Consider the following 13,467-nt stretch of genomic DNA (forward strand, 5'->3'; position numbering starts at 1 on the left):
CAAAGCTTATTTAAGTTATTTTTAATGTTGAACTACTAATTCTGTCAAAAAATCTTATAGATTTTTTTTGTGACAACAGCTGAATTTTCTTAGTTAGTTTTTAATAAAGTATTGAAATTAAGGCAGCTTATTATAACTTAGTTTTAAATTTTTTTTAAGTTTTTCAATTGCTACTTTTCTTTGTGTTGTTTTATATTTGTAGTTGAGTAAAATTATTTATATATACATATATAAATTAGACGTATGCCATTTTATTTGTTTAGAATTTGTTGTAATATCAATTAAAATAAAAAATAATCAGTTACAACAGCTCTTATAGCTCTTTTTTAAACTTGTTTTAAAATATTCAGTCTATAAGTAAATTATCATAATTTTTTTCACTGTAATTAGGCTAGTACAAAGTGTTACTCTTGAAAAGTAATTTGAAAAGTTTTGTTCATTATCAAAATGTTCATCAGTAGCTTAATTATCAATAATGGTATAATTTTTTTTAATTTTTTGATTACTATAAATACCTAAAATTATACAAGATATAAAAAGTTCATAAAAAATTATGATCTAATGATGTTTAAAATACTGCACTAAATACTGACTTATACTTTTCAAACTAAATAAAACAATACAGCTTTATTAGTGATTAAGAAACTAATTAAAGTTTCAATAAAATTAAAAAAATATATTATATACTTTTTGTTATACATAAGTATCTAGTAAAGAATGTTTTTGAATTTAAAAAACACCTTTTTAATCTTTAATTTTTGTGCTTTTAATCTTAAACAAATGATTACCTTTTTTGCCTGTGTTTATTCTTTTTATACATATCGTATTTTGCAATGTGTTTTTATTGTAACAAACTAATGTTGTGCTAATTTGTTATAAACTTTTGTTTAAGTTCAATTATTATTCAAAGACTATTTGTGTAAAAAAATTAGTTCTTATATACCTTTCGCTAACTGGGGCGTTCTACTTATATGATTTAGGGGCCTAGTTTATAACACAACGTGCGCTTTAACTTGTATAATAGATGCTAATATAACGAGTAAACTATAGTTGCTAAATAAACTAATATGACTTACTTACTATTTACTAAAAGTTTAATAAATTAATTATTTATACTAATTTAAACGTAGTTCGAGTCTGTGATAATGATTATATTTACAATGAAATTGCGAAACGAAAAGATGATAAAATACTGCCCAACATAAAACTAATAAATCGAATTATCAATTCTTTTAAAAGACGAAAATACTTGAATCAAAGAAACTGAAAACTAAATGTTCGTTTTAACTAAATCTATAAAGCTTAGAAAGCGAACTAAATTCGCTTAAACAAGATTGAAACCACTCATAAAGTAAGTGAAGCGAAAAGCCACACTGACTTAAAGTTGCTGCTACGCAGCCACAACTAAAAGCCCGTTTTACGCGCTTTTTTTCGATTTATACTCCGCTTGAGAGAAAAGAAGAAAATAAATAAGAGACAACTACTGCGTAAGCAGCACATACCATTTGCAACTTAGAATGTATAAATATAGTTACTATTTTTTTTCCACAAACGTTATAGAAATTATACTTAGTTTCTTTATCGAGTGATATATATAAAAACTATTTTAAGTAGACTGTTGAAAAGTAAGTTCAAAGTATTATAAAGTACAACTATAGTATTAAAAAAATACGATTTTTAACATGTAGAAAACAATATTGAATAAAGATGTGTTAGTTAAAATTGTCAGTAATTTTGCTTTTCCATTTAATGTTATTTGCGTGTTTAACTTAGTCCTTTCTTTCTCGATTTCAGGCTGCAGATTTCGCTCAGCTTCAGGGTTGCCACTCGGTCAGGAAAATTTTTTAAAAATGACAAAAGTCAGGAAAAAATTGGGGTTTTAAAAAAAAGTCAAGAAATTTGATAAGATTTAAAAAAAAAGTCAGATTTTTTCAGTTTAAATTTACAAAATTCCTTGTTTACCAAAACCTTCAAATGGTAAAAATTTATTAAAATTCAGAAAAAAATTCCAAATTTTTTCTAGAAATTTACAAAAATATTTAATTTTATTTCCAATGCCTGGTATAAATTAGTAAAATATCTTTAATAAAACTGCAAAAACTTTCTATTAACATATTGAACAAGTACCCTACTTGAACAAGCAGATTTTGTAAGCTTTTTAGTATTGATGATCTGTAGCAAGGACATTTCCATAGTTAAACTGTGATATATACACAAAAGTTTATCTAGCATAATTTTAGAATCTAAGTGTTTTTTGTTTAAGTAAGTAATTGAGTTTTTTATAACTAAGCAGTTAGTTTAGGATTTTATGTAACAAGCTAATGTGTAAACTGGAGCGGAATGCAGACCAGATGAAAGAAACCATATCTTCATTAGTTGAAGTGCTAATAAAAAAACGGAGAAAATAAATTTTACTACATACATTAAAAAAAACAGTAGTTGATTAAGTTCATTATTGTTTTAATGTTTTAACTGTAAAAGTTCGTTATTGTTTTAAGGTTGGAGTTGTGAAAGTTCCTTATTGATTTAAGGTTTTAATTGTAAAAGTTTTTTATATGTCGTTTGTTTATTTAGATACATTTATGCTAGGAAATGCTAAAAAATTGCGTCTTTTTTCAGACAAGCTGTGTTTATAAGTTAATAATACAAGTATTTTGCTGATAGAGCTGTTTATTACAAACATCAATTATGCTTAGATGGTTTAAATGATGCACTGGAAGTTTGATGATAAAATTCAGCAAAAAACTGCTGTTTTTAACCTGTAGTAAAATTAGATTGAAAGCTTTATATGGTTTCAAGTGTTAGATTATGTATTTTATAATAAGTATTTTAAGAGTTTGATTTAGAAGAGTCAGGAAAATTTTGGTAAAAAGTCAGGAAATTTTTCTCAGCTTGATCAGTGGCAGCCATGCAGCTTATATCGTTTCAAAACTAAGGTTTGTAGGATCTGTAAGTTAAATTACATCTTCGCGCCTTAATCATTCGCGGTTTATAGTTGTCAACTATAACCTCTAGAAAGGGTTGTGTTATCTTTGAGCAGTATAATCAGGAGTTTTTGTAAGCTCAGAGTAATTCAGCAGTAGTGTTTCACACTTGGTCTCTAACATAGTTATGTTATTACTATCCCTATCTTTCCCCGTATTAATTGACACAACTACCGACGTAGGCAAGTCAGAGGCCCTAAAAAGTTTAGTCGTTTGGTTAGACAATTGATGCGTCAATTCTAACGTGAAAAGGCATATTATCAGTTTGTTTGACATTAAAATGTCCATACCTAAAATTCCATAACTCCTATACTCTTGAGTAACCCAAAAATTATGTTTAATGGTTTTTAAATTACCTAGCTTAAGGTCAACGCAAGCGCTCCCTATGGGGTGGATTTCATTGTCGCCAATACCCTTTATAGTTCTACTGTACGGCTTAAATATTAAACCTATGTTTTTAAACAGTTAACGTCTTAAAACTCAATTTAATTAGTTTGTAAATAATAAATAGATAAGTAAATAAATTTGGAGAAAAACGTTGCAAAGTGAAAAAATGCAAAAAAACATTAAATTTTTAAGGGGCTCCATTACAAAAGTAAAACCCCAATTCGATGAAAACTATTGTGAAAAGCTAAGCAAAAGAACGTTCATTAAAATAAAAATAAAAAGTTCCAAGTTAGCATTAAAGAAATTGGAAATATGTAATAGGTTTTAAAGTTCGGTTGAAACATTTATATACGAAAAACGCTATTCGAACCAAAGTAACGCTCGTAGATGGTAACGGGTCAAAATTGCACGAAGACAATTTTGCACGGAGGTAATTTTTGCACGAGAATGATTAAAAACAAAAAAAAAATAAAAGAAAAATTAATAAAAAAAAAGTTACAGACCGAGGGTTATGGGTAACAGTGATAGTAAAAACAAAAAAAAAATATAATAAAAGTGATTATTGAAAAATTACTGATAAGAGTTATTAAAAAAAAATAATTAAAAAGAAAAAAAAAAGCTACCGACCGAGGGTAAGGGTTAGGGGTAAAAGTGATAGCAAAAAAAGTAAGTTACCGACCGAGGGTAAGGGTTAGGGGTAACAGTGATGGTATAAAAAATCTAAATTAATAAAGAAAAAAAAAATTCAATCCGTGCAAAAGTGTCTTCGTGCAATTTTATCTTCTTGCAGTTTTATCCCCTCGTGCAATTTTGTCATCTCATGCAAATTTGACAGCTGCCTCCTGAGATATTTAACTAAAAACAGTTTTTAAGTAAAAGACAATGATTTGCATAAACAAATTCATTTTTATAAAACTCTAGTTGTACAGATTTTTTTTAACTCAGAATTTAATATTAATTTTAAAAATTGTTTCCAGGAAAGTTAAAGGATACTTATAACAAGTATTTAAGCTGTGTTTAATCTTTTCATGGGTAGCCTTTTAAAATTAACATTTAAAACAGTTTGAACAATTTTTTAAAGTTATACAAGTAGAATATAAGTTTAAAATTATAAATAAATCAAATAGATCAAATTTAAAAGATACCCATAAAAAGTTTTAAAGTTGTGTTTAGTCTTTTCATGGGTATCCTTTTAAAATTTAACATCTAAAATAGTATAGACAAGTAAAATAAAAGTTTAAAATTAGATATTTAGATCAAGTTCAAAAGGACAATCATTGAATTTTTTACAGCTGTGTTTAGTCTTTTTATGGTTGTCCTTTTAAAATATGAAATCTAAAACAAGTTTTAAAGCCATTTTAGTTTAATTGAAGTTTTAGAAATTGAACAATTTTATGAAAAAGTATACGTAAAAAGACTTGAAAAAAAAGTAGAAAAAATACGTCACGTCGACATAAAATTGTACAAGTTTTGAAAAGGATACCCATAAAAAGATCGATTCCGAGGGGTTAGGTCTTTTTATGGGTATCCTTTTGCTGCAACTAGAATACCAAAAAAAAAAAAAAAACCGACCCTGTAAATGTAATCTAGCTACACTACGTCATGTATTAATAAATTTTTAAGCAGAAATGATAAAATTGTTTAATATTCAAACTTATTTAAAATAAGAGTGTGAAGTGAGACATTTAAATAGTTGATCCACCTTAAGAACAAAGCGTTTTAGCTTTGTTTATAAATTAGCCTTCTCTAAAAACCTTTTTCGGTTGTAGAACTTTTCTTTGCAAAACCGGGCGTATTTTCTGCAAACCTCAGTACATGTTTGGAGAAAAAAAAAACATACCGATGCATAAATCTCGTAAAAGTTTTCGAAGAGATTTACATTGTGCCATTCAAATTACATTATAACACTATAATTTAAAGTATTATTTTTAAGCTGATACAACCATATAACGAAACTGTGACTAGTGTCAAGACTATACGTCCTAGAAGTTAAAAAGTATCAAAGTGGTTTATGACTCGATAACCGAAAGGTTTTTACGTGAACCAGGTCCTACGAACAAATGTTTTCAGCGCTTTTTTTGTTGTTGAATAAACAATAGTATTACTATACACTTTGTAAATTTTACTATTAATTTTTATGAAATGTCTATTCTTAATAAAAAATAAAAATCACCCTGGGTTTTGTCAATTTTAGGGATAAACTTGGACTACCATGAAATTTAAAAAACTAAATTTAAAATAAAAGTGCACAAAAACAGCTTAAATATTAAATTTGTAAATATCAAAATTTTTCTTGAAAAGTTTCACAGTGGGCCCGCGCAACAGGAAAAAGCCAAAAAAAAATTTTGGAATTTCTCTTTCAAAATTTGTAGATAGGAATCCAAGATTATAGCACATTTAGTGCTCCAAACTAAACTCAGGGTTGCCAAAAAACCTGGAGTTTGACAATTTAAGCTAAAGTACTTGGAATTTGAGAAATTTTGAAAAAAAATTAAAAAAACCTTGATTTTTAACAATTTTGACATGTTCAGTTGTAAAATTTCGATTTGACACAAAAAATCTATTGTGTAGATAAAAAATGTTTGTCATCATCAATTTTTTTTAATTTAAAAACACATTTAAAGTAGCTTTACAGTATCTTTTAAATAATTTTACACTATTTAACACAGTTACTTTCCTTAAACTTAACTTTAAACTAAAAATAGACCCAAAAATGTTTTCTTTTAAAAACCTGGAAAAAATTTCTCAAAACATTGTGTAACAATATCTGCACATATCGCTCTGAAGAGAGTATAAGAAACGCAAAAAAAAATGCGAAAACGGTATAAAAATCATCGCGAGAGAGATCAAGCGTGGAAGTTGAGTCGTTGTAGTCGTGTTAGCCGTAGCGTGGTTGCTTTAGCGTTAATATTAGTTTGCATTAATTAGTTTTATCGTAGGGGTAGGCGTATGTCTTTATTTTTCAAGCACTACTTTTGATTATATTTAAGACGTACTTTTGAGTCATTTACTAAGCACTATTTTGTTATTAAGCATTGATTCATATTCTTGCTAATCTTCTTAATTTTAATTAGCGAGTCGCTTAGTTTTTTTTCTGAGATCGTAGATTTTTACATAAATTGTACAATAAACATTGAGTGTTATTTCATATTTGTTACTTACTAGAATTTAACCTAGTTGAGCGTAACTTTTATATCTAGCATTAATTATAGGCTAGATTATATTAGACCTTTTGTAGAATACGTTTTATTGTAACATACACTCACTAACACGATTAGTAACACTAATCACCTATATTTGAGTATGAGCACTAGCAGCAAGAAATCCATACCTGTGTCAGTATACGACCGCTCGAGGTTAGTTACTGATACTGAAGAAGGTATGGACGCTGGTTACCACATACCAACTATAAACCCTGAGCCAATTAATTTAGGAGAAGATATTGTAAGAGGTGAGGGTATTAATGACATCCTTAATCGCACGATTACACCAACCTTCGATAACAGTAACGAATATAGAACGAAAACAAAGACCATTAATAAACAAAAAATGCGCCAAAACTATGTCGCGCCGAACAGTTTTGCACATTTATCGGCGTACAGTCATCAAACACCGTCTAAAAATGTTAATGAAATTATTAAAACATTAGAACGAGAAAAAAAAAGAGCTCAAAGCTCTTCTCCATCGTGACCCGATTTACGCCAACGATGGCAATTTTTTTAATAAGGAAACTAGCGCAGATAACCTTGAACATAAGTTTCACCGTTTAACTAAAATTAGTAAACCACGCCAAACCCTGAATTACTTCAACGGTGAATTTGAGCGAAGATGATCACACCAAATATAACATTATAGTCGGAAAATGGGTTCCCGACGAGGTGTCACATTACTATACGATAGTCAATCCTGAAAAACAAAATTTTCAATCGTTCAAAGAATTTTTTGAAAGACCCTTTACGCCAATTCTCGGCAAACGTCCAATACATACGAGCTCTACTTGGTTTAACGCGTACTTGGCCGAGGCTACCGAATGAGCAACAGCCCATGAAGATGACCGTATTAAGTTCTTTTTATACTATCATGCTCCTAGTTCTTTGGAAATCAGAATTGAAAAATATTTTTTAGAAGATTTTATACAATTTAAACGCCGCGTACAGGCTATCTGGTCACGCTAAAGTGACGACCCTCCTGTATTCGATCCACCAGTCAATTATAACAAGTCAAGAAAAAATCAAGGCCACCAACAACATAAAAGGCGTCGCAATAACGGCAGTTACAGGTATGTTAAACAAAGTTATAACAATAGCGGTATATGTAGACAGAACTTTAAAAACCGTTACCAAAACTACGGTAATAGTAATGACTACGAATGTAATTTTAACAATCCAAATCAAAATTACATTAACAATTCAAGTTACTTCGTGCAAAATTTTAATAACCGAAACCAAAATTATGGTAACGGTGGTATTTATAGGTACGACTTTAATAATCGTTACCAATACCATGGTAACAGTAATAACTATTGGCGTCACCAAAATAGAAATTACGTTAGTAGACCTTATAGTTTTGAACGTATTTATTACAACAAAGCAAGAAATTTTTGTAAAAGCTATAATAATTGCTTTAACGATTCCAATTCGAATAGAGTTTTACCTAGAAGGGATAAAAACGATAGCAATTATTCGCGACAATTAAGGGCCAGTAAATTTAGTACTAAATCTTTCAATGGTACACAAAAAACCTGTAACAAAGGTTATAGACGGTCTAACCTACCCAAACCTGTAAAAATTTCCAAAAACAAAAATACTCCAAGGCTTAATATAAATAACAAACCTGTGAGTTTATTACGCGATAAAAGCTTACAGAAGACACGCAAATTTTACAAAGAAAACAAAAAAGTTTGTCCTAAAACCAAAAACATCCAGCAGTTTACTTCCGCCAACAGTAACCATTTTATTTCTGATCCTAATAAAAATTGAGAAGATGCTGATGATTACATTAGAAAAACTGTTATTACAGAGGCAAAAACATCTAATTTGAGAACACAAATAAACATCAATCCTTATAAAATTCTTGATATACTTTTCATTTTAAAAACAACATTTATTACATTTACTCTTTTGGGACGCAACCACCTTATTCGTCTGAAAAAGTTTCTTTCGATAAGACAAAAATACCTTATTGTTTCTATGATATACTATGATATTCTAAAATCATCGACTTGAGCAGTTTAATACTGCTAATAGAAGTAATAATATTGCAAATTATTTTAAATGAGAATAAATATAAAAACGCTATTACGATTAACTTCTTGGTTGGACAGTTACATATTTTTAGCTAATTTAGAAAATTTTCTGTTTAATAGGTTTTACTGTTTGAAGAATTTTTATGAATTTTAGTATTTTGGAAATAATTCCTACATAAAACTTGCTTTTTTTGTAAACTATGTGATATTGATCTGTCTGAATTTTTATTTTTTTAAATTATGTTTTAAAACTGAGATTACTGCTTTTATCTAACATTTCAGCTACTTTTAACTAAACTAAAAATTAAAGTTAGCTTAAAAGTAGGGACTTATACTTTCTCGTTGACACCGGATGTAGAGCGCGCGAGATAAAAGATACAATATTGAAATAAAGAAAATAAAAGATAAAAGTAATATTTTTTTGTCACAGAATGCGTGGGCTTATGCGTGGAGTTCAATGTTCAAATTGATCAAAGCTCGAAGTTGTTGCTGGAGGACAGCTTGTCTGCTACAGTATGCGTAGGCTTATGAATATTTTACGTTGCTAAAGTAGGTATACAAAATGTATATAGAACAAGATATAAAAACTACGAAGTTAAGAAGTTAAGTATTAAGTATATGTTTCAGATAAACGAAAAAATACTTGAATAAGAAAGTTTTGCCGGAGATCATCTAGCTTTTCAAACATGGCGACTTATGCTCAGAGCGCCAAGAGAAGGTTTTCCCGGAAATCAGCTAGCTTTTCCAAGATATCAGCTAACGCTCAAATTTGCGAGCAGCAGAGTGTCGCTTCCTGCTTGTATCGAGGTAAATAACCTAATTCACGCTCTGATTGGGCGTATATATAGTTTTCCGATTCTCTTTCTGGAATTTTCGATGGACTTTGGACTTTGTAGACCACGCGATCTCTCACTTTAATTCTATCATTTTCCCTTAGCTAACAAGTTATTTTCAATTCAATAAGGAAATCAAAAACACAATCATTATAAATTAATACTTATTTTGTTTGTGAAAAATAGTTTTATTTGGGAATTATTTTTATTATATTTATTTGTTGTTATTTTAAAAGGAAAAACATAATAACAAGTAAAAAACATTAATTTCTTTAAATTATCAAAATTTGGACACCTAAGGGCAAATAAAATTTTGCTTAAGTGTCCAACACATGCAAGAAGAAAAATATATTTGTGATCAACAGTTTAAAATAAACAAAGTTAAATTTATAATTTTGATCTTTTTTATTTGATATAAAAGGTTATATAAATATATAGTCTGTTAGAGGGTAGGCGAAGGGAAATTAAAACTATTAATATTATAAACAGAAAAATGAAAGATCAGTAGTTAATTTAGATGAGATAAATATTATAAAAGTTTTATTTATATAATTTATATTGTTGTTAACAGGAAGTCATTGAACTTTACTGATATTTATAGTTTTTAAATTAAATATTTTTAGTTTAATTTTTTTTTCCAAATAGTCTTTTCTATGTGAAAAAATGAACCTTGCTACTGACTGTTGTTAATACGGTGTATATATATTTTTTTTATTTTATTTTCTCTTAACTAATATTTTCCATTAAAAATTTATAAAGAGTAAAAAAATCAAATTCCTATCTTCTAGAGATTTCAATCCAAGTTTAACCAATCTTACATTATATGATGTATTGGATATGTTACAACTAGTGATCTACCGAATCCAAGATTTAGACTCGGATTCGGCTGAATCCTAATAGAAAAATTAGACTTGGATTCGGCCAAATCCTAAATTTCAAAATAAGACTCGGATTCGGCCGAATCCTTATTTCAAAATAAGATTCGGATTTTGGATTTGATAGACAACTTTAAACTTTTTGAGTTTTACTTAACTGTTTGTCAAAAGTTATATGAAGTGTGAAAGTAGTTAATGAAATCACGCTTGAGTGGATAAAAAAATGGGTTTTTACACTTATAAAAGCCTTATCAATTTTGGTTTAGAGTTTTGCACAAAGTATAAAAACTATGATAATTTATTTTTGATAGACTCTCAAATAAAATTAAGTAAATAATTAAGGGGTTTAATCTCAGCTTTTTGGATAACTGCTCTTATTATTATGTTTCATATGTTTAGTTTGTTCGTTGTAATGAACTTCTGCATTACAGTATACTACCGCTTAAGTACGCACTTTTTTTGGTACGCATAACGCCTTAAGTACGCACTTATCCAAAAAGACAAAGTAAAGGATCTTATACTAGAACTTCTAAAAAATTCCTGTTTTTTTTTGCCTAAATCTTCAATTATCAAGTTTTTCCAGATTATTTTATGTTTCCAGGTAATATGGCAAACTTACTGAGTTAGCCTGCGATTTTCACAACTTTTAAACTAGGGTGAGTTATCCTGAGCAGTCTTAATGGCCTGAGATTGTGACAGTCCTGTTATTAAATGTTAAAAAACTAAATACTTATGTAGTGGTTGCAGAAAAGTAAAGAAAAAATAATTATATTTGAGCTGTAATGCTATAAAATAAATAAATCTAGATGACAAACTTAAAAAAACCTACAAATACAAAATAGTTAAGTCATAACTTAATTGAAATGTACATACATTGATGTTTTGAAAATGTTTGGTTAACACAATGTAGTTTGGTACTTTCCCTCTAACAAAACAAAATGTAGCTTAATATTTTTTTTTTAATCATTGACTGACATTGACTTTCTATATTAAATATATGTATTAATTATGTAGAAGCTTTTTATAGTTAAAATAAATCATTTTGCAAATTAGATATATGTATTAAATTTTATTTAAAATAAAAAGACTTGTTTATTTGGCTTAATTATTTGGTGGCTAGTTGTAAAAAAGAAAACAAACAACTAAATTTCATATTATACTATGTCATCAAAAAGTACGCACTATCGTGCTAAGTACGAAATTTTCGGTCAGGTTCAATTTGCGTACTTAAGCGGTAGTGTACTGTATTTATACAAAGAAAAAAATGCAACTTAGATTGTAACATTAAGGCAGCTGCTTGATTACTTTTAGCTGGGTAGCTGTCTAAATTGCGCGAGCGTACAAAATTGCACGAGGGGACAAAATTGCACGAAAACTCAAAATTGCACGAATATACTTTTGCACGAAGACTAATTTGCACGAGAGCACAAAATTGCACGAAGATAAAATTACACGTAGACAAAATTGCACGAAGGTTCACTTTTGCACGAAGACACTTTTGCACGAGGGTACATTTTTGCACGAGCAGACAATGATGCACGCAGACACTTATGCACGAAGGGTCATTTTTGCACGAGTTTTGTTTCCTACCCAGGGACGGGTCAAAATTGTGCGTAGACATTTTTGCACGAGGGGACAAAATTGCACGAGAAAACTCTTTTGCACGAAAAAATGTGTATAATATATTTTTAAAAAAATCAGAATTAAAAAATTTAATAACTAAATAACATAAAAATACGAGAAAAACTATATAATATTAAAAAAAATAAAAAATAAGTAAAAATATTAAGTAAAAAAAAATCAATTAATAAAAACAAAATAATAGTAACTAAAAAAATAAAATAATATTTTTAATTTAAAAAAAAGTTATTTTTAAGAAAAAAAAAATACTAAATGTGAAATAGATTAAAGTAAATAATTAAAGAAGTCAGAATTTAAAAAATCAAATAACGAAATAATAAATATATTTTGAGAAATCAAAAAATAAATAACATTTATAAAAATTAATAAATTAAATAATAAATACATTAAATAAAAGTCCAAAACAAAAGTTAATAAAATTATTTGAAAAGTTAAAATAAATGAAATAAATAATTAAAAAAGTTTAAAAGAAATACTAATATTTAAAAACTTCAAAATGAAAAAATTAAATAATAAACAAAAATCAATCAAAAACCCTATAAAAATAAAACTAGATTATAAAATTAGATTCAAACCGTTATTAAAATACAACTACCAAAAAGAGTTTTTTATACTAATATTTTTTTTTTGTTAAAAATAGAAATTAAGTAATTCTAGCTGTTGTATTATTTTGTTGTTTTATTTTAGTCAAAAGCTTGTATCTCCTTTTTCTTCTAAAAAAGTAAGAAGAAAATTGCTTTTGCCAGTGCTTTTGCGCAAGTCTGGGTTAGATAAAGAGAAAAAACAGAGCAGGAGAAACTTAAGATATATTAGAGTAAAACGCGTGCAAATAGTAATGCAACTAAGATAAAGTTTAGACAAATAGAAAATAATGATATATAAATTATGTTTAAAAGTTTTATAAAAAAAAAAACAATTTTAGGTATAATTTATGGAAGTACACAGCCATAACAGAACTTTCTGTACAATGCACAATAGAAATTTCATCAGACGGATTTTCTCCTTTCTAAATTTATTTAATTGATTCACTGCTATGCATGCTCGTTTTTTTCTGTGCAAAAGTATCTTCGTGCAATTTTGTCCCCTATTTTTTAATAAAATATAAAGGTTTTAATATATTTTTTATTTAGTTAGTACTATTTTGTGCAAAATTGACCCTCCGTGCAAAACTGTCTGTCGTGCAAAATTGAGCTTCCATGCAAATTAGTCTTCGTGCAATTTTGTGCCTGCGTGCAAACTAGTCTTCGTGCAATTTTGTACACTCTTGCAATTTTGTTCTCGTGCAATTTAATCCCTACGTGCAATTTAGTAACCTCGTGCAATTTTGTCATCGCGAAATTTAGACCCGTTCCCCTTTTAGCTAAATATTTTTTGTTAATATTTTATAATTTATTTAATTTATAATTTAAATTTATGACATATATGTTATAGCTTCAAACATTTAAAAATTTTATTTAAAAAAATGTTCTAAAGAAATAGAAATCTTTTAACAATAAAATCTT

The sequence above is a fragment of the Thalia democratica genome, chromosome 1 (assembly GCF_965202585.1).
Source record: "Thalia democratica chromosome 1, ktThaDemo2.hap1.1, whole genome shotgun sequence".
NCBI lineage: Eukaryota > Metazoa > Chordata > Thaliacea > Salpida > Salpidae > Thalia > Thalia democratica.